A 25,310-nucleotide genomic window follows, 5' to 3' on the forward strand; every position below is an offset into this window, starting at 1 on the left:
TCATTTCTCTCCCTCTAGGAGTCTCTCCAGAAGGGAAAATCAGTGGGGCTCCTTCTGCGTCAGCTTATACTTCTCCTCTGGTTTGATTTCTTTCATTTCTGACACCCAGGGGGTTTCCCTTATTTTCTTTCAAGCTCAGCTCACCTTCCATATCTTTAAATATTATATTTTTATCTGATAGTCTACTGTCTTATAACTGGACAAATCCAGTCCACGTCAGGTTAATCAGCCAAATTGCTGGAAGATCAATACTAGGTTCTTAAATGCATTTAATTCTCGCACCCAATTTGATCCTCATTCCTCCTGTCTTAGATGGCTATGTCTGCTCTGACAAATGCCACACGATGGGTTGGCCTAAATAATGAGAATTTATTGGCTAGAAGTTCAAATCTCCATATTGGCAGGGCTTGCTTTCTCCCTGAATGCTGTAGCATTCTGGTGCTGGTTTGCTGACAGTCTTTGGGGTTCCTTGACTTTACTGTCACATGGGGATGATTTCTTCTTTCTCATTCAGGTTCTTAGTGATTTCCTGTGTCTCCTTACAGGGACTTTGGTAATCTGAATTTTAAGACCCACCCTCATTCAGTTTGCAACATAACCCCGATAACATCTTTAAGAGATCCAGTGTTCAATGGGTTCAGATCCGCATGGATGCAGATTAAGATTAAAATTGCAAATGGGGATACATAACTCAATCTATCACACCTCCCTATGACTTTCATAGCACAGTATCATCACCCTCATATTACAGATGGGAAATTAAGACTCAGGGAGTTTTAATGACCTGCCCAGTGTTGCAGAGCTAATAAATGATGGGCCTTGTCCTGGAGTCGAATGCCAGTTTTCTCTGCTTCACCAATGCAGCTATTACAGCTAAAGTACAATGGTAACATTTTTATAAGGCGTAAGAGCAATATTCTAGATCTATAGGATTTAACTTAAAAAAAAAAACCATAGAATATGCTTTTTGAACCTTCTCCAAATTTCAGGAAACACTGTGAGAATTCTTCCAAGCAAAGCTGTGAGATGTTGTCAGAAGCATCCACATTTGCCTGTTTCTCTTCTGTAGATCTAAAAGCATCTTTTGAGAACCCAAGAAAATTTTCTCTTCCACAGCATCCATGCCATCAATCCTAAGAGGTGGATTTTTATCTATGTTTATGCTTGAAATTTAACAGAAATTATCTATATTTTCTTTTAGTAGATTCTAGTACCAGCATCCAAAGGATTTTCCTTGTTTGGATATAATCTTGGAAACATTTAAAGTGTATTATGCCTAATGCTGAGTGTAATAAGCCAGACAACATAACAATAGATACTGTATGATTTCACTTTTGTGACCTTGGTAAAGGTAAAGGCAGAGGCTTATAATACAGAATATAGGGGACCTAGAGATACATGGAAGCTAGAGATGGGTAAACAGTTAGCTACTGAGGTTGAACTTAAACATAAGGAAATGGAGAGAAGTGAAGGCAGTTCACTAGAGAGTCTATAAGTAACATTACCATATCGAAGGTGACCATGATTGAAAGAGGGTGTACAGAGCCATGTATCCCACTGATTAACGCTACAAATATAAATGAGTTCTTGCATGAACTACTTCAAATGTATGAATCTGTACAAAGAGTTTATAGTATCAGGGTATGGGGGGGAAACTACTATTGTATGCTATTGGCTGTGTTAAATAGGAAAACATCAACAGTACCACAGCAATATCAGGTGGGGGAGGACGAGAGTTAAGGGAAGGTTTAGATTTTCTATTTGGTGAGGGTGTGTTTATTGGTTAATTTTCTCTTCAGAGCCATGAAAATTGTCTAAAATTGAGAGTGTTGACGATTATACCACTAAGGGAGACATAGACTGTTGGCTTTGGATCTTTCACATGATGCCCAATGGCTGAAGGATGCACTAACTGAGAAGTAGCATGGCAAACTGTGGTGTATGCATGTGATCAAATATTGTGCTGCTAGAGAAAGGAACTAGTCGTGAAGCATGCAACATTGTGTATGAACCTGTGGGACATCATATGCTGCAAATTAAGCCAGAAACAAAAGAGCAAATATTGTATGGTCTCATTTAGAAAATACTTATAAGAAAAGTGGAGCCTAGATTGTAAGCTCTTACAGCAGTCACGTTTAGTCCAGAGCTGTAATTGTTATTTCTTGACTTTGAGAGGCTGTGCTATATATGTATAACCTGTTATTTCCCTGGAACTTTGGGTGCCTGTGTGACTCCTAAGACTCAGAGTAGGAGTTCTGCAGCTTGAAAATCAGCATTGTCACATGAACAATTATTAAAGAAATTAAAAAGGAGATCAGGCTTCAATTAGAGATAAGAAGGAGGCAGTTGGGTTGGAACTAAGGTAAATCAGAATACAGGGTAAAGGAGCACATTGCCTGTATTTTGGACCTTCACCTACTTTATGAAAGCAAAGGAAGAGATGTTTATTTTGTCCAAAACTGAATTTTCTGTAGCACATGATCTAACTCAAACTATCTGGATAGATCACTTAACCCCAAACACATGAAGCCCAAAATGGGAATGAGGGCGTGTAATTCTGTAGAGCTTAATGTAATGCTTAGATACCTCCCAGACCATGTTGAGCAGATAATTAAAAAGTATTGGCAAAGTCCCTTAAGGGATGGGGAAAAAAATGGAACTATTAAACTTTGCCACCAGGAAAATCCTGATACTATCTCAAATATTAGGGACTCCCAAGTTAATAGGTCAAGCCCTTGATCTTGAGGCTTGCTCTTGTGAAGCTTATGTATATAGTAGAGAAGCTAAGTCTACCTATAGTTATACCTAAGAATCACTTCCAGAGGACCTCTTTTGTTGCTCAGATATGGCCTCTCTCCCTCTCTCTAAGCCCAACTCTGCAAGCAAAATCACCATCCTCCCCTCTATATGGGACATGACATCCAGGTGTGACTGTCTCCATGGCAACATGGAATATGACTCCCAGGGATGAGCCTGGCCCTGGCACCATGAGATTGACAATGCCATTCTGACCAAAAGGGGGAAAAGAAGTGTAACAAATAAGATATCAGTGACTGAGAGAGTTCAAATAGAGTTCTGAGGCTACTCTGGAGGTGACTCTTACACAATCTTCAGCTAGATATTGCAATTTATCATAGTTTGCCAACCTCCAACTAAAATCATTCCTTCCAACCCTAAAGAGCACCTAGGGCTTTTTTTAATTATTATTAATTAAAAAAAAATTAACAACAAACAAAACATTAAGATATCATTCCATTCTACATATATAATCAGTAATTCTTAATATCATCACATAATTGCATATTCATCATTTCTTAGAACATTTGCATCGATTTAGAAAAAGAAATAAAAAGACAACAGAAGAAGAAATAAAATGATAACAGAGAAAAAAAAAGATTATACATACCATATCCTTACCCCTCGCTTTCGTTTATCACTAGCATTTCAAACTAAATTTATTTTAACATTTGTTCCCCCTAGTATTTATTTGTTTATTTTTGTTTAGGTTTTTATTTCATATCGTAAACATAACTCTGCAATCCAGCTAGACTTGGAAGGGGAGCACAAGGTAGAACCCAAAGAACTGCAGCCAGAGCACAATGATAGGATACTGAGGCAGATCAGGGGAGGTGGGATGCTCTCCTGAGCTACGGAAGGAATGGTCTGGTGGTGAAGACAAAACACAAATCAAATTTATTAGATTTGTCCACAGTCGGCAATGGTGATCTTCTTGCTGGTCTTGCCATTCCTGGACCCAAAGCGCTCCATGGCTTCCACAATATTCATTCCCTCTTTCACCTTGCCAAAGACCACGTGCTTGCCATCCAACCACTCAGTCTTGGCAGTGCAAATGAAAAACTGGGAACCGTTTGTGTTGGGTCCAGCATTGGCCATGGACAAGAGGCCAGGACCCATATGCTTCAGGATGAAGTTTTCATCATCAAACTTCTCCCCATAGATGGACTTGCCACCAGTGCCGTTATGGCGTGTGAAGTCACCACCCTGGCACATAAACCCAGGAATAATTCTGTGAAAGCAGGAACCCTTATAGCCAAATCCTTTCTCCCCAGTACTCAGAGCACGAAAATTTTCTGCTGTCTTTGGAACTTTGTCTGCAAACAGCTCAAAGGAGACACGGCCCAAGGGCTCGCCCTCGACAGCGATGTCGAAGAACACGGTGGGGTTGACCATGGCTGCGTGCAAGAAACTGTGGTGATGGGTGGCGGCGTCTGCAAGGCCCCTAGTATTTATTTTTATTCCATGTGTTCTACTCATCTGTCGACAAGGTAGATAAAAGGAGCATCAGACACAGGTTTTCACAATCACAGAGTCACATTGTGAAAGCTATATCATTGTTCAATTCTCATTAAGAAACATGGCTACTGGAACACAGCTCTACATTTTCAGGCAGTTCCTCCAGCCTCTCCACTACATCTTGAACAACAAGGTGATATCTACTTAATGCGTAAGAATAACCTCCAGGATAACCTCTCGACTCTGTTTGGAATCTCTCAGCCATTGACACTTTGTCTCATTTCACTCTTCCCCCTTTTGGTCGAGAAGGTTTTCTCAATCCCTTGATGTTAATTCTCAGCTCATTCCAGGGTTTTTCTCAATCCCTTGATGCTGAGTCTCAGCTCATTCCAGGATCTCTGTCCCATGTTGCCAGGAAGGTCCACACCCCTGGGAGTCATGTCCCACGCAGAGACGGGGAGGGTGGTGAGACTGCTCATCGTGTTGGCTGGAGAGAGGCCACATCTGAGCAACAAAAGAGGCTCTCTTGGGGGTGACTCTTAGGCCTAAATTTTAAGTAGACTTGACCTATCCTTTGTGGGGTTAGGTTTCATATGAACAAACCCCAAGACTGGGGGCTCAGCCTATAGCTTTGGTTGTCCACACTGCTTGTGAGAATATCAAGAATTCAACCTGGGGAAGCTGTCACCATTCCCCGAAGGGGGCTTTGCAAATACTTTTCCATTCACTGATCGAATCACTCTGGGATTCATTGGGGCAAAACTCTGGACAAACCAACAAAATCTCACATCCTACCTGAGATTCCAAGTACTTATGGCGTTCAATCAAACTATCTACATAAGTTATATTAGGAAATGCACTAGTCAAAATATAAATTTTGTAACAAATGAACATTTTTGAGCACTTAGGGCTTTTATCTGAGATTCTACAAAGGTTCCATGCACTTTCCAAAAATCTACAACCTCCAGATGGGTTCCTGACCAAATAAGTCCTGACACCCAGAGGGGCCAGACTCTCCAGACCACCAACTAGTTTCATCCCTCTATCCCATATAGCCGACAGCCCCTTCCAACATGAAAAAGTTGGAACCTCTAAAGACTGGGAGAAAGCTCAAAGGAGAAGGCGTAGTTACAACAGAGAAGATAGGATTTAAGAATGAGTATGGCTGCTGAATCATTATATTAATATTTCTTTTAGTCTCCTGTGTCTTGGAGTAGCTAGAAATAAAAACTTAAAATTGTGGAGCTGCAACCCCTACTAAACTCTAAAATCTGTTCTATAACAAATTATTGTGGTATGCTTTGAAATTTATTGCTTTTTTGTATATATGTTATTTCTCACAATAAAAAATAAATTAAAAAAATAAATATAGTAGGGAGTGAGGAATTTGGAAATATAACATTCATTTGCATGTGGCTTTTGGTGCCTAGCTTAGAAATTGATTTTAAAGTCATTTTTCTTCTTATATCCTCTGGTTTGACTAGAGGAAAGGCCCTTTCCAGAGAGCAGGCCATCCTGCACTGATGGAACATTCTTCCATGACCTTGTCCCCATGAGGATGTACCTTGCTGCTCTGGATTACATAATCAAGATCTTTTTAGTCTGTCTTCAACGCTCACCTGCATCCCTGGTGTCAAGCCAGTTGTATACTATCCTTCCATCTGTGAACTCTGGAAGGACCCTCAGGTTTCTCTGAAACGCTCTCAATTCCTGCCCTGCTCCATCCCACAACCATTCACCTCCAACCTCTTTTGTCTTAATCACATGCACACCTCCTGCCAATACCCTTCAGATGCTGCCTTTTCTGAAAATCATTTCCTGCCTGGTCTCAAGAGAGTGGCTGCTGATTTGTTTTTGATTCCTGCAACTGATTCCTCTCTTTGCATCAGTTGCTGGGGGGCCTCTGGTGGAATCGTGGCCCAGCTCTTGCCTTACCACACATTTCAAGTAATAATGTTACAGATATCACTCTACTGCAGGCTGCACTTATTTAATTCTGTTCAGAATTCCTTACTGGTCTTTTTGATTCTGTCAAAAGGAGTTGTCAGGTGGGTAGGCAAAATGCCTCCGAGTCAAAGCTTTCCTCTAAACAAAGAGCAAAGATTGTTGCATTTTGCTTTAATTTGTAGAATTATTTTTTTGGTTTTCATTACGTAAAACACAAAGTTGTTATAAAAAAACTTGCCTCAAATTTTATGTACTTCTGTGAGCTGCCATAAATCCTTTCTGGAACAAGTCTACATGCAAATATGTATGTATGTATATTTATGATTGCATTGCCACCATTCCATTTTGTCCATCTATATTGGCATAAAAAGACTATTTTTGCTTCTAAACACATAAATAAAAAAAGTATTTTTATGGATAGAGAACCACAATGACAGTATGCATTTAGGGCAGAAGGATTCTTGTCACCCATACACATTGCGGTGCTTTCTTTCGTGGTTGATCTTTAACCATCAAAATGACCTGTGCAGACAGGCATGCTGCAGGAAGGCCCTGTCCAGGGCCTGATGACTCCTTGGTGGTCATAGGTGCCAGGGTTGTCATGCAACAGGAGGCTTGTCTGTGTTCTCAGGTCCACATTGGGCTGTAGATAATCAAGGGAAAGAAAGTCTTACATCTTTGGAGTAATCTCCTCTAGCTTGGTTTTCTTCTAATGTATTAATTGTGTGAAAGCAAAGTTGTGGTCCAAGCCCACGTGGGTTTGCTGAAAGCATCACATTGACAAGAAGTCACAGGAATACTATCAAAGCAACTTTGAGATGTGCTTTTTTCTAGGGGGGGATAAAGAAACTATTCCTGCCGCGTATTATTACATGCTTCCCAGATACCAGACCTCAGCCTGACTGGGAGGGCCTTAGGGGTCCTGGAATCTGTTTAATTATCTAATCACGATTTAAGAACTCCGAGGAAATGCAGGTGATTATTTCAAATGGCAGGAATTTCTTCTAAAATGGTGAGGGAGAATTATAAACATCGGCATCATAACACCATTTGGATCCTCTTTGAAATACGTCTATTTTTGTTTTCTGTCTGAGACCAAAATGCTCTTGACAAAGTCTGTCCCTGAAATGATAAATATCTTAAATCAGAGTTAAAAAGAAGGTCATGCACTAGGAACTAGAATGGGAGACAGAAATCCCAATTTGAATTTTTGCATGCAACTGCCTGGGTGAATGAAGCCTTGGACAAAATAGTGAAATTTTCTTCATATGTGTGCTAGTTTGAAACTGTTATGTGCTCCAGAAAAGTCATGTTTTAATCCTGATCCAATCTGATGGGGCCAGACTTATTATTTAGCGTGGAAATCTTTTGGGTAGATTACTTTCATGGAGATGTGACATAACCAGTGATGGGTGTGGCCTTTTCTTTAGATGAAGCTATGACTCCACCCATTCAAGGTGGGTCTTGATTTATTTACTAAAGTCCTCTAAATAGGGAAACATTTTGAAGAAACCTCAGATACAGATGCTTGGAGAACAGTTGCTTCAGAGCTAACATGACAGAGACATTTGGAGATGAAGAAAGAAAACAGCCCCAGGGAAGCTGTTTGCAACCAGAAGGCAAACAACCGGCAGATGCCAACCACCTGCCTTCTCAGCTCACAGAGGTGTTCTGGACCCATCCGCCTTTCTTGAGTCAAGGTATCTTTCCCTGGATGCCTTAGTTTGGACATTTTTATGGCCTTAGAAATGTAAACTTGTAACTTAATAAATTCTCTTTTTAAAAGCCGTTCTGTTTCTGGCATATTGCATTCCAGCAGCTTCAGCAAACCAATACAATATGGAAATAGCCCCAGATGTTTCCTAATACCCATTTTTCTCATGGTAAGGTTTGGCTCCAGTAGCAGCTTTGCAAATGCAGAGAGATTTCCACATCTGCATCTTGGTGCCAGGGGTATCATGTGACAGATTGTGCTAAAAGATAATTGTGATGGCTGGGTGCTGGTGTCAGTTTGGCCAGGTTCTGTGCTTGGTTATCTGGTCAGGCAAGCACTGGCCTAAGGATTACTGCAAGGATATTTCGTGGCTGGTTTATTAAATCATCAGTCAGTTGACTGCAATGGTGGCTGACTACATCTAAGATCAACTAAGGGTGTGTCTTCTACAAGTGAGATAATCCGATCAGCTGGATTTGATCTGATCACTTGAAGACATTTAAGGGAGAAGAGAGAATTTTCACTGCTTCTTCAGCCAGTGAGCCTCTCCTGTGGAGTTCGTCAAGACTCGTCATTCGAGCTCGCCCTATGCAATTTGGGCTCCTGTGTCCCCACAGTCGCTTAAGCACTTCTATAAATCTCATATTTACAGATCTCTCCTGTTGGTTCTATTTCTATTTCTCATATTATTATTTCAAGAATCGTGAAAAAGAAAATATATATCTGTAGCTCCTGGAGTTCTTTCTAAAACACAGCAAATCATCATCTGAATAATTGCTATGAAGGAATTCAGCTTCTCATATAGGCTTAAAAATTTAGTCTGTCAGCATAACTAAGATTCCCCCAGTCTTGTCATGCCGACTTATGTGTACTGGACAGGAAAATCAGCAGATGAGGGCACTCATCTCACTCATCACACTTTTACATCTATCTTCTCTCAACCTGATCTCTTTCATTCCTATTTGAAGTATCATGGTTTTGTGTTTAGACTCATTTTCTTGTTCCAGCATGTAAATATCTTCAGAGACCTACATCTGAACCCTGAAACTAGTTTGGTATGCCTTCAAGGTTTTTAAAATCAGCACTTCTCAGTCCATTCTGTGCCATGGAGTATTAAAAGCATAATGGAAAATGCTTACTTTGGGCCAGAAATACTTCTTAGCCCTTTAAATATATTAACGTCTTTAGTCCTTGTTTAGACACCATCATTATCCTGCAGAGAAAGAAGCAGAGGGACAGGAAGAGGTTAAGGAACACCCCTACTGTTAGGCCAGCAGGTGAGGGAAAGCTGGGACAGGAAGCCAGGCCTCACCCTGCCCCAGCATTACTGGTGTGCTGGCAAATGCTTGACAACTGGCTCTCATGCAAACAAAAAAAAAGAGCCCTATCAGTAGCAGCATTTGCAGATTTCCATGGCCAATTTCAGGCTACCAGGGTGCAGCCAGCTGGCTCATAAACTTCCTGAAACTTAATCATGTGCTTTCATGAGCTGTTATGAGCTGCTTCCACCATACCTACTTTGTATTTTCAGTAGTAACTCTGAAAGAGGGCCTCTGTGCTTGGAGTCGGACTGTCTTAACAAATACCCCTGCCCCTGGGCACCTGGGGAGGCTTTCCAGGGAGGGCCCCCTTCTCAGCTGCCCTCTTGCATCCTGGGGCAGTGGTACTGCCTCTGGCCCACTTCCTCTATGACAGAGAGGATCCTTCAAGCCTGGGCAGAGCCGTGCCGTGGGAGTGAGGGGTATGGCAGGGACAGGTGTCAGCTTGCTTAGTCAAAGAGTGGAAATGAATGGAATATTTTTTGGAGGAAGGGTGAGGGCCAAATGGCTCAACTGCTAAGGAAAGGAAATCCTAGCCATCGGGAGCTGAGGCGGCCCCGAGGCCCAGTAGTGCTTAGTCCCTCCTTTCCTAGGCCATGAAGCAAGCTCAAGTGGATAAGACCTGTGCCAAGAGGGTTGGAGTTAGTCGAAGGCCAAGACTCTTGGGAAGAGGAAATGTATTCTAGGGACAAGCGTCTTGACAGTGAAGTATATGAGGAACCCTATACCCCAGCTTTATTTTTGTTGAGACCTGTGCTTAGTTTCGAGAAGGGACCCTGGTGGATGCATGGGCATTAGGGAGTCAGAAGGATGCAGAGCAGGGGAAGGGATGGTGGGCCTCTCTGGTCAAGGGCCCATGGAGGTACACATGGTCTGATGGGCTTCCATACCTACCTTAAGGCTTAACTGGGGTTCTCTGGGGATTGACTTTCTAGACTGAGTCTCAGTACAGCTCTGCCCGAGTCCCTGGGCTGGCCTGGGTTTTGCCTTAAGTCAACACAAATGAAAGTAGGCCATAGGGCGAGCCCTTCTGAGTTTTCTGAGGGTGTGGAGTTGGGGACCCTTGTTTGTGGCAGCTTCTATGGAGGTCTCAGCTACTTAGAAGTGGAGTTTTGGAAGAAGCACATGAGTAAAACTAGAGTAGGCCTCTTTGTTGTTGTTTGTTCTTGCCGAGAAGGGGGATATCTTCCCCGCGTGCTGTTGTCAGTTGTGCCTTTGCTTTCATGATGTACTCCTTACAGTATGGCATTTCCATTCTAATATCTGGATTCCAGTCCTTTTCCGGTTTTGATTTCAACTGAGAGAAAGCCACATTCAGTTTCATATTACATTAGGGGAAAGAACTGCTCTGGGGGTCTGAGTGGGGCGTGCAGGGGCCTCACCTGCAGTGCAGGGCAGTGAGCCAGGAAATGACCTTCTTCATCATTACATCCAGGTGGACAGGCACCTTCATCATTGCAGCTGAGGCCAGACAGGCTTCCTACACCTTTCCCTGTTTCCGGAGGGTTCTCTTTGGGCTCCAGACACAATGATTAATGGCCCTTTGGGCCAACCCTAAAAGACTGGGGAGACAAATATACCTCATTCATGGAGAATCAAGCCCCAGGACATATATTATCTAGGAAAAATGAGATGGCCAATGAGCTATTTCATTGGATACTTACCACTTTTATTGTTGGACTTTTTTTTGGTTTAAAAGAGAGAGGAAGAGGCTATACACACACACACACACACACACACACACTTTATTAAAGACATCAAGGAGAAAGCACTAGATATTATATTGTTATTAAAGTGTGGCTTTTCTTACATTTTTCCTTATTGCAAATGGTGGGGAAGACAAATAAAACCGGGTATAAGCAAAAAAGAAAATTAAAAAATTAATCTGCATTTATTTACTCACACAAAGAAACCACTATTGACAATTTGGTGTCTATCTTTCCAGTTATTTGTCTATGCAGATGGAAACATTTCTTTAAACAATTAGTGTTATACTGTGCATAGGATTTTATAGTTGCTCTTTTCAACTTAATATATTATAAAGATTAAATAATATCATTCAAGCAAAAATTTAACAAACTGTCTCATATTATTTACTAAATAAAAGTTAGCTGTTATAATCATTATTATTAATTTCTTTCCACCTCAAAGTCCATTATCTATTTTATTTTATATATCCATTAGTGAGCCTTTAGGTTGTTCCCAGTATGCAAACAATGTTATGTTTCTAGTATAAAAACAATGCTATAGTGAATATTCTTGTGGATAAACCCTTGCATACAGCCATAATAATTTATTTAATGTGGTTCCCTGGAGGAGAATTGGTGGGTCAAAGGATATTTCCTTATGTTCATTAAACACCTTTTTGTTGGGTGTTTACTATTTACCAGCAACTGTCCTAGGAACCAGAAATAACTCTCAGGATAACAAGACAAAGGGGGCACATTTCCTTGTGGAACTTGCACTCCTGAGAGAAAAGCAACTAAGTGCAGGGAATTCAGAGAGAAGCAAATTCAAAGGCCAATAAATGTACAGAAAGATGCTCAACCTCCCCAGCACCCAGAGAAATGCAAATTAAAATAACAGTGAGGTGTCACTTCACACCCATTACCAAACAAACCAACAAGCAAAAAAGATCTGATGCCAGCCAGGATGTAGAAAAGAAGGGTCTCTTCTACATGTGCTTACATAGCTGGCTTGAAATGTGAATTATTGTTCCAGCTTTTTAGAAAAGTAATCTGGCTGCATCTATAAAATTAAAAATGCACATATACTTTAACTCAACTCTCCAGGGAACTTATCCCATAGAAATAGTATCTAAGATCAGATATTCAGTGGCTTTTATTGCAGCTTTGTTCATAGCAGCAAAAAGACTGGAAGCAGAGATTGCTTCTCAAAAAGAAATTATGATACAGCTACATCACAGGAACTTTTATGCATCCATTATTCCTAATATGCTATTATCCTACATGTATATTATTTTCATATATATACATAAAGAAATTAGGAAAATAGATTTAGGGATATTGATGATCTATTATTAAGTAAAAAAAAAAAAGAATGAATTTGCTTGCAACCTTGTGAGAACCTAGAGGACCCACCTAAGCCAGACTTCTAACCTATGGAAACTGAGAGATAAAATGTATGTGTTATTTTAAGCTGCTACATTTTTGTGATTTGTTACAAAGCATAGAAAACTAATATACCCCCCAAAATCCTTCTGCCAATAGTATATGGCAAAGGTGATGGGAGGCCACGCTCATCTGTGAACTCTGTCAAGCAAGTCCATTCACTCCTCTCCACCAGTCCCCACAGGGCTCGACTGAATGTCTATACCCTGAAGAGTAGCCTCCCAGCTGTTCCCTGTCCTGCCCCTAGAATATCAGGACCAAGTTTATCCCCCAGGTAGGAGACTGGAGGCTTTTTTCTGGAGATCAAATGGCAGGACCACAGTAAGTCTCCCAGTTGCTCATATTTGGCTGTGTGACTTCTTTGGCCACTGGAAAGAATGGAAGTGACATTCCATTCTTGCAAGTGAAAACTTGAAGAGCCACTTTATGGTTCCACCATTGCTCTTTTCCCCCTGCCACAAGAAAAGAGTGTCCTTTGTGGAGGCTGCTTCTTTAGTCTGGGTCTCCAAATGAAAAAGACACATGGAACAGAGCTGCAATGACCTGCGAATACCATATAACTTGAGCAAGAAATAAACCTTTACTGTTGTAAACGCCTGAAAAAAAAAAAAAAAGAATGAAGACTGCAGAGTAACAAAAAGGTGTGGTTCTCCTTTAGTGAAAAATAAGCTGATATAATATAGCAAAGCTAAAGGTCACTAAACGGGGAATATAAGGGAGGGGTCTGGGGTTCTTGGTGTTGGTGGTGTTGCTTGTCCTTTTTATTTTATTATTTATTCATTCATTTATTTACTATTCATTTTTGTTTTCCCCTTTCTCTTTGTAGAAGAAATGGAAATGTCCTCATGTAGATTGTGGGGGTGAGTGTGTAACTATGTGATTATACTGGGAACCATTGATTGTTTACTTCAGATGGATTGTATGGTGTGAGAAAAAAACTGTTTTAAAAATAAATAGATGGAATCGAATAGAGTGCTCAGATATAGACCCTCTCATCTATGGACATTTGATCTTTGATAAGGCAGTCAAGCCAACTCACCTGGGACAGAACAGTCTCTTCAATAAATGGTGCCTAGAGAACTGGATATCCATATGCAAAAGAATGAAAGAAGACCCATATCTCACACCCTACACAAAAGTTAACTCAAAATGGATCAAAGATCTAAACATTAGGTCTAAGACCATAAAACAGTTAGAGGAAAATGTAGGGAGATATCTTATGAATCTGACAATTGGAGGCAGTTTTATGGACCTTAAACCTAAAGCAAGAGCACTGAAGAAGGAAATAAATAAATGGGAACTCCTCAAAATTAAACACTTTTGTGCATCAAAGAACTTCATCAAGAAAGTAGAAAGACAGCCTACACAATGGGAGACAATATTTGGAAACGACATATCAGATAAAGGTCTAGTATCCAGAATTTATAATGAGATTGTTCAACTCAACAACAAAAAGACAGCCAACACAATTACAAAATGGGAAAAAGACTTGAACAGACACCTCTCAGAGGAGGAAATACAAATGGCCAAAAGGCACATGAAGAGATGCTCAATGTCCCTGGCCATTAGAGAAATGCAAATCAAAACCACAATGAGATATCATCTCACACCCACCAGAATGGCCATTATCAACAAAACAGAAAATGACAAGTGCTGGAGAGGATGCGGAGAAAGAGGCACACTTATCCACTGTTGGTGGGAATGTCAAATAGTGCAACCACTGTGGAAGGCAGTTTGGCGGTTCCTCAAAAAGCTGAATATAGAATTGCCATACGACCCAGCAATACCATTGCTAGGTATCTACTCAAAGGACTTAAGGGCAAAGACACAGACAGACATTTGCACACCAGTGTTTATAGCAGCATTATCTACAATTGCAAAGAGATGGAAACAGCCAAAATGTCCATCAACAGACGAGTGGCTAAACAAACTGTGGCGTATACCTACGATGGAATATTATGCAGCTTTAAGGCAGGATAAACTTATGAAGCATGCAATAACATGGATGGACCTAGAGAACATTATGCTGAGTGAGTCTAGCCAAAAACTAAAAGACAAATACTGTATGGTCCCAATGATGTGAATCGACACTCGAGAATAAACTTGGAATATGTCATTGGTAACAGAGTTCAGCAGGAGTTAGAAACAGGGTAAGATAATGGGTAATTGGAGCTGATGGGATACAGACTGTGCAATAGGACTAGATACAAAAACTCAAAAATGGACAGCACAATAATACCTAAGTGTAAAGTAATCATGTTAAAACACTGAATGAAGCTGCATCCGAGCTATAGGTTTTTGTTTTGTTTTGTTTTGTTTTGTTTTGTTCTTACTATTATTACTTTTATTTTTTTTCTCTATATTAACATTCTATATCTTTTTCGGTTATATTGCTAGTTCTTCTAAACCGATGCAAATGTACTAAGAAACGATGATCATGCATCTATGTGATGATGTTAAGAATTACTGATTGCATATGTAGAATGGTATGATTTCTAAAAAAAAAAAAAATGGACAGCACAATACTATCTAATTGTAATGTAATTATGTTAAAACACTGAATGAAGCTGCATCTGAGCTATAGTTTTTTTTCTTATATATTTTTGTATTTTTTATTTTTATTTTTATTTTTTCTCTATATTATCATTTTATTTCTTTTTCTGTTGTCTTGCTATTTCTTTTTCTAAATCGATGCATATGTACTAAGAAATGATGATCATACATCTATGTGATGATATTAAGAATTACTGATTGCATATGTAGAATGGAATGATTTCTAAATGTTGTGTTAGTTAATTTTTTTTAATTAATAAAAATAAAAAATAAATAGAAAGATACAAGTGCTGGAGGAAACGTGGAGAGAGGGTTGTACTCTTCCCTAGTCACTGTTGGTAGGGAAGCAGACTGGTGCAGCCCCTTGGAGGGCAGTGTGGTGGCTCCACAGGAGGCTAAGTTAGGGCTGCCATATGATCCTGTGACCCCTCATCAGGGATACACTTGGAAGAACTGAAAGAAGGGACATGAATGGACACTTGCACACCAGTGTTTGTGTCTATGTTGGCCGTATTCACAATTTGTAATGGACAGAGGTGGCCTAAGGCTATACCGACTGCTGAACAGAAGGGTGAGCTGTGGTGTATACATGAAATGGAATATTGAACAGCTGCAAGACGGCATGAAGTTGTGAGGCATGCAACTAGGTGAATGGATCCTACAGAAGTATGTTGGATGAAATAAGCCAGAAATGAAAAGACAAACATTTTAATGCCTCACTAATATGAACTAACTATAATGTGCAAACTCCAAGAATTGAATCTGAGAGCATAGATTATCAGGGTGGGGCTTATTGTAAAGTTCCTAGATTGTAAACTCTTACCTCAGTCATATCTGTGCTTGAGTTATAACTATTCTTTCTAAATTCTGAGATGCTGAGCTCTTTGTTTATAACAAAGTTAGTCCTTGGAACTATGGGTATCTGTGGACAACTGAGACTCAGAGCTAGAGCTCTGCAGCTATGAAAGTCAGCATTACCCCATGCAGAAACTGTTAAAAAGGCTGAAAAGGAATCAGACTTCAATCAGAAATATGAAGGAAGTAGATCTAGTTAGGACTAAGGTAAAGCAGACTAAAAGGGAAACGATGATACTGACTGTGTTTTAAAATACTGTTTGAGACTAATGGAAGAGATGCTTATTTGGTGCAAAATTTGTATTTTCTGTAGCAAGCTAGCTAACTGATCTTGTATGGTCTGTTAATTTCAACCCTATAATTACATGGAAACTTTAATGGAAGTAAGATCTTTTTAGTTTGCACAGGTTAGTGTGATGCTCTGATATATCCCAGAGTAATTTGGGCAGAGAATAAAAAAGTATTTGTGAAGTCCCCTAGAGGACTGGGGAAAAATGTGGAAATATTAAACTTCCCCACCTGGGTTAATCTGATATTTTCGCAAGCATTGGGGACTACCATTTAATAGGCCAAGCCCTTGATCTTGAGACTGGCCCTTAAGAAACTTTTTCCTGAGAAGGAGAAGTTAAGCCCGTCAATGATTATGCCTAAGAGTCACACCCAGAGAGAACCTCTTTTGTTGCTCAGATGTGGCCTTTCTCTCTAAGCCAACTCGGCAGGTGAACTCACTGCTGTCACCCCTATATGGGACATGACTTCCAGGGGTGAAATCTCCCTGGCAACGTGAAGTATGTCTCCTGGGGACGAGCCTGAACCTGTCATCTTGTCACTGAGAGAGACTTCTTGACCAAAAGGGGAAAGTAAATGAAACAAAATAAGGTTTCAGTGGCTGAGAGATTTCAAATAGGGTTGAGAGGTCATTCTGAAGGTTATATTTCCTATGTATTATATAGATATCCCTTTTTAGTTTTTAGTGTGTTAGAATAGCTAGAAGGAAATACTTGAAACTCTTGAATTATATTCCAATAACCTTGATTCTTGAAGATGATTATATAACTATATAGCTTTTACAGTGTGACCAGGTGATTGTGAAAACCTTGTGATTGACACTCCCCTTATCCAGTGTATGAACAGATGAGTAAGAAAATAAGGACAAAAAATAAATAAATATTAGGGGGTATAAGAGGCATGGGATGTTTTGGGTATTCTTTTTCATGTTTTATTTTTATCTTATATGAATTTTTTTTGAGTAATAAGAATGTTGAAAAAACTGAATGCACAGCTATATGATGATATTGTGAACCACTGATTGTACACTTTGGATGATTATCTAGTATGTGACTTTATCTCCCTAAAATCACGTTAAAAAAAGAAGCCAACAGAGTAGGCCACAGTGGCTCAGCAGGCAGAGTTCTTGCCTGCCATGCCAGAGACCCAGGTTCGATTCCCGGTGCCTGCCCATGCAAAAAAAGAAGAAGAAGAAGCCAACAGACTCCCAAACTCTTAAATATATGTATAAGCTTGTATATTTGTATGATCCAGGGGGAATGTGAGAAAAGCCAGATGTCTATTATTGGTTATTGCAGGGAGGTGGGATTGAGTACCTGTTTACCTTTGCTTCCTTTCTACATCTTTTAGACAATAATACAATATACTTCTGTAAAATAAAGACAACTTTAATAATCAGCTGTTTTAGTAGAGCATGCCAAATACCTCAGGGAAGGTGGAGGGTGTTAAGGAAGTTCACAGCAGAAGCACTAACAGCTCCTCCTCCAATTTTGATATGTAGTACCCAGCTGAATGGCTAGCTTTTAAAAAATATAGACCAGACCCTTATTCAAGAATAAATAAAAATGGGCATATGTGCTGGTTTGACATTGTTATGTACCCTAGAAAAGCCATGTTCTGTTTTTGTTTTTTTGGTTTTTTAACTTTTTTTGTAGAGTAGAACATATATACAAAGCAAGAAATAAAAAAGCCATAGCCTTCACAGCACTCTTCAACAAGTAGTTACAGGACAGATCCCAGAGTTTGTCATGGGCTACCATGTCATCGTCTCAGATTTTTCCTTCTAGCTGCTCCAGAATATATAAGGCTTAAATATTTTATCATCACAATCGACTTTTTTTTCCCTTTTTTGTGTGTGAAAAATAACACATATACAAAAAAGCAATAAATTTCAAAGCATAGCACCACAATTAGTTGTATAACAGATTTCAGAATTTGACATGGGTTACAATTTCACAATTTTAGCTTTTTACTTCTAGCTACTCTAAGATACCATTGACTAAAAGAGATATCAATTTAATGATTCAGCATTCATATTCATTTGTTAAATCCTATCTTCACTGTATAACTCCACCATAACCTTTTATCTTTCCATCCCTCCCTTTAGGGATGTTTGGGCCATGACCATTCTAACTTTTTTATATTGGAAGGGTCTTTATAATATGGGGTAGGGAGATGGAACTATCTGATGTTCTGGTGAGGCTGGGCTCTCTAGGTTTCAGGACTTATCTGGACCAGAGACCCATCTGGAAGGTATAGGTGTCTGAAAAGTTATACTAGTGCATGAAACTCTTGTGGAATCTTATATATTGCCCTAGGTGTTCTTTAGGACTGGCTGGAATGGCCCTGTTTGGGTTTGGCAAGTTATGATGGGGAGCAAGGTCTAACTGAAGCCTGCATAAGAGCAATCTCCAGAGTAACCTCTTCACTCTATTTGAACTCTCTCTGCCACTGATACTTTATGAATTACAGTTATTTCCCCGCTTTTGGTCAGGATGGAATTGTTGATCCCACAGTGCCAGGGCCAGATTCATCCATGGGAGTCATCTCCCACATTGCCAAGGAGACTTTCAGGCCTGGATGTCATGTCCCAGGTAGGGGGGAGGGCAATGATCTCACTTGCAGAGTTGAAGCCGTGTTCTTTTAGTCCTAATTCAACCTTGTTGGTGGAATCTTTTGATTAGGTTGTTTCCATGGAGTTGTGACCCTGCCCATTCAAGGTGGGTCTTTATTAGTTTATCGGGATCCTTAAAGAATCTCATAAAAGAGAAAAAGCTCAGAACCAATATGGAGAACAGAGAAATGAAATCAGAAACAGACGTCTGGAGATGCAGAAGTTGCTGACAGAGCCATGTGAACCCAGAAGCCAGGAGAGAAGGACAGCAGATGTTGCCATGTGAACCCAGAAGCCAGGAGAGAAGGACAGCAGATGTTGCCATGTGAACCCAGAAGCCAGGAGAGAAGGACAGCAGATGTTGCCATGTGACAGAGAAAACCCAGAATCAGCCTTTTTTTGAGAGAAGGTATCCTCTTGTTGGTGCCTTAATTTGGTCATTTTCATGGCCTTACAATTGTAACTTGTAACTTAATAAATCCCCTTTATAAAGGCCAATCTGTTTCTGGTATATTGCATTCTGGAAGCTTTAGCAAATCAAAACAGAGTAGCTAACAAATTGTGGCCATTATTTACAGACTGCACAATATAATTCTCTGTAGAGATGCCATTTCTTGGACTCACAAATTTTAACTGGGACCTAGAATTTAAAATAAAGTAGAGGGAGTACAGAAAGAGGGTCAGCTTTCAGTTCTCTGATCCTCAGGCTTTGCATCTGCATGGTGGTTACCCTTACTGTTGCCCACCTCATAATGTTTCAGGAGTATTGCTCAGATAAGAGCATTTGAAAGTGCCTAGTGCAAAACCAGTGCAAGCAAACACTCAAAAGTGTTACTTAATCTGAATCTGCTCAAACTGTTTTAGAGTTTCATAAAGAACCAAGAAGGAACAGATGTGCGAGTGCTTTGAAAAGCGTGAAATGTGATGCAAAAGTGAGGCAATAAGAAAGACCCCGAGAGCACTTGTGCTCCTGGCACCCATTTCAGTGTTTAGATAGGCATTTTGCAGACTATCACTGCAAAAGTTTAACCAAGTTCTAGAAATTAGTCTACTCTGCTAATGGCCAGGAAAATGAGGAACTGGATGAAGCAAAGCACTCCAAAGGAATGTCTGGCACCGAGTCCTTATTTCCAGAACTTTCCAGTGCTGGCAGGTGTGAGATTGTGCAGTCACCAGAGCCTTGCCAAGGAGATTCAGTGCTAACTGCCGAATATGAAGGGGAAAGTCCCTTGGTGGGCTGTGTGAGCTGTTAAAGTCAAGTTACAGAAGAAGGTACAATAAATACCAGTTCCAAAAACATTTTGCAAGCAATGAGACTTGGCCAATTACAGAGTCTGAATGTTTTGGCCAGCTCTAAAGTGTGAAAAATAGTGATGAGACAAAGCTTGTCTCCTAGCATTCTTTTTATAATGCTCCATGTGTACCAAGTGTCTCATAGTACAAGGTGAAAATATTTGAAAAGGAAAGGCAAGAAAAAAAATGCTGGTTTATATTCATGAAGCTGAAGCCTTTGAATACCATTTCTTTCCCCATGTGTCCACCTAAAACGCGGCAAGAGTCCGGCCTTCTCTCAAGTCCAGCTCTAATTATGCTGCCCTGGTTTTTGTTGTATGCTTTGACCTTGAGTTAAAAATTTGCTTCCAAGTAATTCCCAGTCCTAGCTTTTCTTAATGAAGAAATGGATCTAGTGGTAGAGATGACTGCACTGACAGGGCCCTCTGCCATGCCAGGGAAATGAGGCAAGGACAAGTTTAGGACTGTAGGTGGGTCAAGATTAAAGACACACTAGGAAAAAACCAAGTGTCTCTCAACAGGTTCCCAGATAAACAAAATGTCATACAGCTGTATCGTGGAATGCTGATTGACAATCAAAAGGAATGGAGTTCTGGTAGACGCTATGGCATGGCTGGACCTCGAAGATATTGTACGGAATGAAATAAGCTGGACACAGGAGGACAAATAGTGTATGATTCCACTTATGTGAAATACCTAGACTGGGCAGATTCATAAAAACAGAACGTGGGTTAGAGGTCACATTAGAGGGTGCCAGAGGCTCAGGCAGTGGCGTCTGGGGAGTTACTGCTAATGGCTAAAGAGTTTCTGTTTGGGGTGAAGACAAAGTTTCAGGAATGGACAGTGGTGATGGTTGTACAGCATTGCATATATCCTTAGTGCCTCTGAATTGAACACTTACAAGTGGTTAAAAGTGGCAAATTTTGTATTATATGTAAGTGTGTGTGTTACCATAATGAAAGATAATTAAAAAAAAAAAAAAACACCAAAGGACAAAGGATGTGACTATGGCCAAATACACACTCTGGCTCCGAGTTCTGAGATAAAAGTCTTTTCCCAGTGGGCCTTCGTCCCTACCTCGTTACACTCTGCCCCTTGCTTACCTGACCATCTCATCATCTCCTGTTAGTGACGGTGGAAATCCTGTTAAATAATTGACCTCGAATAAAATCCCTCTCTGTTCTGACATCCTGTGGTCAGCAGAGAGAGCAGAAGATGGTCATTAATTAACCTCTGAGGACTTGCTGTTTCTGTTGGCCACAAACACACAAAGGCTTTGGTTTAAAAACAGCAGCCTCTGGGCGCTGCTCACGAGCTAACTGGGCTCATGTGAGCAAATATCCAGAAAAATGGAGGGACTGTGTATTAAACGGTGTTTTGTTTCAATTAGTTGTTGTTTTTTTTTTAATCTAGAGGGCTCTGAGATTGACACATGCCCATCAAATAGCTTTTCAAAAACTCAGTCATGAAATTGCTATAGACAGAAAATTGACTCTTTCTGTCAATTCAGACCTGGTTGTGTGGCTGTTCATGAGGGCAAAGTGGCTTTTCCTCTCCCAGGCTCCTTTTTCTCATGCCTAAAATAAGGAGGCTGAATTAAAGGATCTCTGTGGTTCCTCTTCTTTTTTTAAAAAAAAGGAAGAAAAAGACTTCATAATTCCTTTGCCTCAGGCAAAAGTTTAGGGTTATCAGATTTAGCAATATTTGGGACATACTTACACTTAAAAAATTACTCATTTTGTATCTGAAATTTGGATTTAACTGAATGTCCTGTATTTTATCTGACAATCTCGTCATAGTACAAACTCAATTCTCATCAGTTCTTTTTAGGTAGAAAAGCTCAAACTTCTATTTATTTTGGCCTCGTTCTCAATCGGCACTAAAAAAGAAAAAAACCTTTCACTACAAAGAGACAATTCTTTTTCTTTCCCCCATGGAATTAAATCCTAACACATAACCAAGGAGATGGATCACTTCTAAATAGAAGGACCTGGGAGGTCCAGGCATTGGAATAAACTTAGCTCTGTGAAGAAGCCATAGCTCGTACTTCAGTAAAAATAAGAGAACTCTTGAGTCGAGGAGCAGCATGTGCCTCGAAAAGAAAAAAGAAAAAAAAAATACATCTACACAGCATTTGGTAGCTTATATGTTTTTTTCTGGACATGTTTTGTTTCATCCTCACAAATAACCCAACAAAAGGGTCGCTCTGTTTTGTAGGTAAGGAACTTGGCTTAGAAATGTGAAGTGACTTTCTCACATCACCCAGCTGGTAGATGGAAGACTCAGGGCCGGAACCCAGGCCCTTTGCTGCGGCGTTATTGCTTCATCCACCGTGTTGCTGCTGCTATTTAGGAACTTTTCTTCTAGAAGCAAGCAGCGTGCTTAGAGGGTAGCCATGGGCTTTCGAAAGTTCCAGGGACCTTTGATGAGGTTGGCAGAGTCCTAGCATACCGCTGTCTGAGTAGGTATGCTAGACAGGTCCCTTTGCGCTTCCCTGCTGTTCTAGTCCTTCCCAGCAAACCGCAACACAGAGGCATTCAGCACTGGTAGAAACCAACCCTTCTGATCAGCATTATTATTATTTCTGTGTGTATGTATGTGTGTGTTGGGGGGGAAGTCCCATTGGCTGATGGTTGTGATCCCTGCATAATACGTAGAAAACCAACAAGAGTGTTGTGAATCTGTATAAATAGCACCACTGCCAGTCTGGACTAAAAGGGACAGATCGAAGGAAAAGTGACTTCATAGGCTGAACCATGAAAACGAAGGTCCAACGAAAGCCAAGAAACCTTGGGCCAGGAGAATGGACCTACCCCTGCACTTGGAGAGGGGGAGCTTGCCCCGTAGGCAGAGGGCAGGAGTTTCAGCACCCTAGGCCTTGGAGAGGGTCAAGCACATTCCCTGGGGATTGGGGAGAGCCTGGCTGCCACCCCATTATTTTGGAGGGGTTGATGATTAGCAACTATTTTTGCAGACGAGGGGACTGTGCTCAAGATTGTTGAAAGTGGAGCTGAGACATCCACTAGGCAAGCTACTGCTTGGCTATGTCTCCCACCAGTGGGGTTAGTCTGTGCTCAGCCCAGGCAACTCTGAACATAATCTTTGAGAAAAGCATACGTGCCAAGTTGTTAATAGAGTCCACACTTGCCCTTGAAATGACTGTATGGAAAAAAGCACAGGCTCTTTCTCTCTCTGGCTGCTGATGCTCAGTGACTAGCAACAACTTCACTGTCACTGGTGGAATGCACTCCCGTGGTCTCTTGCTGAGTAGCCGAGACTAGGTTACCATGGAAGCTTGTGCTGAAAAACTAGAAAACTGGCCGGATGCTGTGACCTCAGTGGCGCCATCCTGCTCCGAGAAGGAGCAGAGAGCATTAGGGTTTCAAACACTAAATAGCATTATCTTCTTTACATGGACAGCCCCAAATATTTCTGTTGCATTTGCCCCTCTATGCCACCGGCTGCATATGTTATTCAGGTTAATTCATTTTAGGTCTTGATAGTTCCTGGAAAATAAATTACCCATCCCTTATATCACGCATGCATGTGGACAATATTCATATTTATTCATTTATATTTGTTTATATATTTATATATTAACTGTTCACTTATGAGGAAGAAGAATAAAAACTAGTGAACCTACAGTGGACAAATGAGGTTTAGAAACACATACTTAGCTGGGATTACGGGTGATTTTTAGTTTCTCCTTTCGCTCTGCTAAATATAAAATCCCTTTAAAACGTGGCTATGTGGGCGTTTTTTTTTAATTATAAAAGAAAGAAAACTGTCATTGCCCAAGCCTACATCTCAAAACCGATCTCCCCAACTGTCTAACAGTCTCATCTCTTTCTAGCTGTTGACAAACAACACACATTAACATAATCAAGATAATTCAGGGCGATGCTGGGTACTGCTGTCTCCCAGCTTCTGCGGGCCTGGGGCTGCCAGTTCCCTCCCCCCCAACAGCCTGGAGGCATAGAGATTTAACACCTACAAAGTGCCATGGCTTGAATATAGATGAGGGAGAGAGACAGGCTGCTTTCTTTGATTAAAACATTAGAAGAATAATTATTACAATAGTGAAATGGCTTAAGCCTTCTGTTAAGATTTCTTGTTTTTTCTTTTCTTCCCCTCCTCCAGTTTACCATGCATCTCCAGAACTTTTCTCATTCCTCCATATGGCAAATTACTGTCACTGAAACTTTCATGTTTCAAGTTTGGAATATTTCGGATGGATTGAGTCAGTAGGCCCCAAGAAGGGGTGATTTCCATGGTTGCTGAGGAGAGGAGATGATTACTTCTGGAGACCCAGTAGGCATTTCATTAAACAATTGTACCAGCTGGAAACAAATTATTGCCTCTATTCCAGACTACCATTTAGGAGTCCATTGTTTTTGTTTCAGTGGGGAACAAGTGTTGGAAACAGCGAGGTTTCTTCTGCTGGTGGGTCTCTTAGCAGGCCAACTAGACCCAAACCACGGCCAATGGTGCGGCATCGTTGGCTGCTGTTTCTACACCACAACTAAAACTACTTTTATCGTAGAAGCTGATTGTCATTCCTTTCCCTGTCTAAGGCTCTGGCAAATATTTATGAAGTCACAGAGGGAGGGAGATGCTCATATTGGGCAAGATCCAAATGCAGATGGATGCACCCCTTCTTCATCTATGATCTCTACAGAACCATCACGTGTAGACCATTGCTGCAGCATCTGGGCCCCAGCTCCATGTGAGCTAAGAGGAGGCAACCACCACATTTTTGCAAAGGACAAAGAAATGAACTGCATACTCCTGCAATTACTTCTAAAGGCCTTGTGATCCAGAACTTGGTTCCCTTCTTGGAAAAAAACATGTCACGGCCAAAAGTAGCAGAGACCACATTATCAGCTAATATCTCCATTTCTATAGTTAGTGGGAAAATAAAGTCTATCCGGACAGTGTAATTTAAAAGGGTGGAGGGAGCCACATAATTTCCAGGGCAGGGAAATGAGTGCTCGTTGGTGCATTTTTGATGGAACTGATCTGTCCTGGCAGTAAATTTCAACTTCCTTTATTTTTCTATGGAGAGTCTTTTTTTTTTTTGGTGATGGAAAAATACAGCACAAGACCCTGAAAGTAGAGATGAGACTACTGGAAATGCTACCTATTACTTTCCTACTAGGGTTTGCTTACTGTTAGCTTTCCTCTGGATAACTATTAATTAGAAAAATTAAGTGCCTTCCTGTTGAAAACTTAATCGAATCAGGCGTATTCACATCCTGGGGGCACGTGCCTTTCGTTCATCTCAAATTCCTTCAAAATCTGCTGTGCTTTCTTATCTAATTGAGTAAAACGAAAAAGCCCTC

The 25,310-nt window shown here is 40.6% G+C and overlaps 1 pseudogene; it reads right to left on the reverse strand.

Moving 5' to 3' along the window:
- Nucleotides 1-3,565: 3,565 nt before the first annotated feature.
- LOC143668845 (peptidyl-prolyl cis-trans isomerase A pseudogene) lies at nucleotides 3,566-4,232 on the reverse strand (annotated as a pseudogene).
- Between the last annotated feature and the right edge of the window lie 21,078 nt (nucleotides 4,233-25,310).

This window comes from Tamandua tetradactyla, chromosome 25 (genome assembly GCF_023851605.1).
Source record: "Tamandua tetradactyla isolate mTamTet1 chromosome 25, mTamTet1.pri, whole genome shotgun sequence".
NCBI lineage: Eukaryota > Metazoa > Chordata > Mammalia > Pilosa > Myrmecophagidae > Tamandua > Tamandua tetradactyla.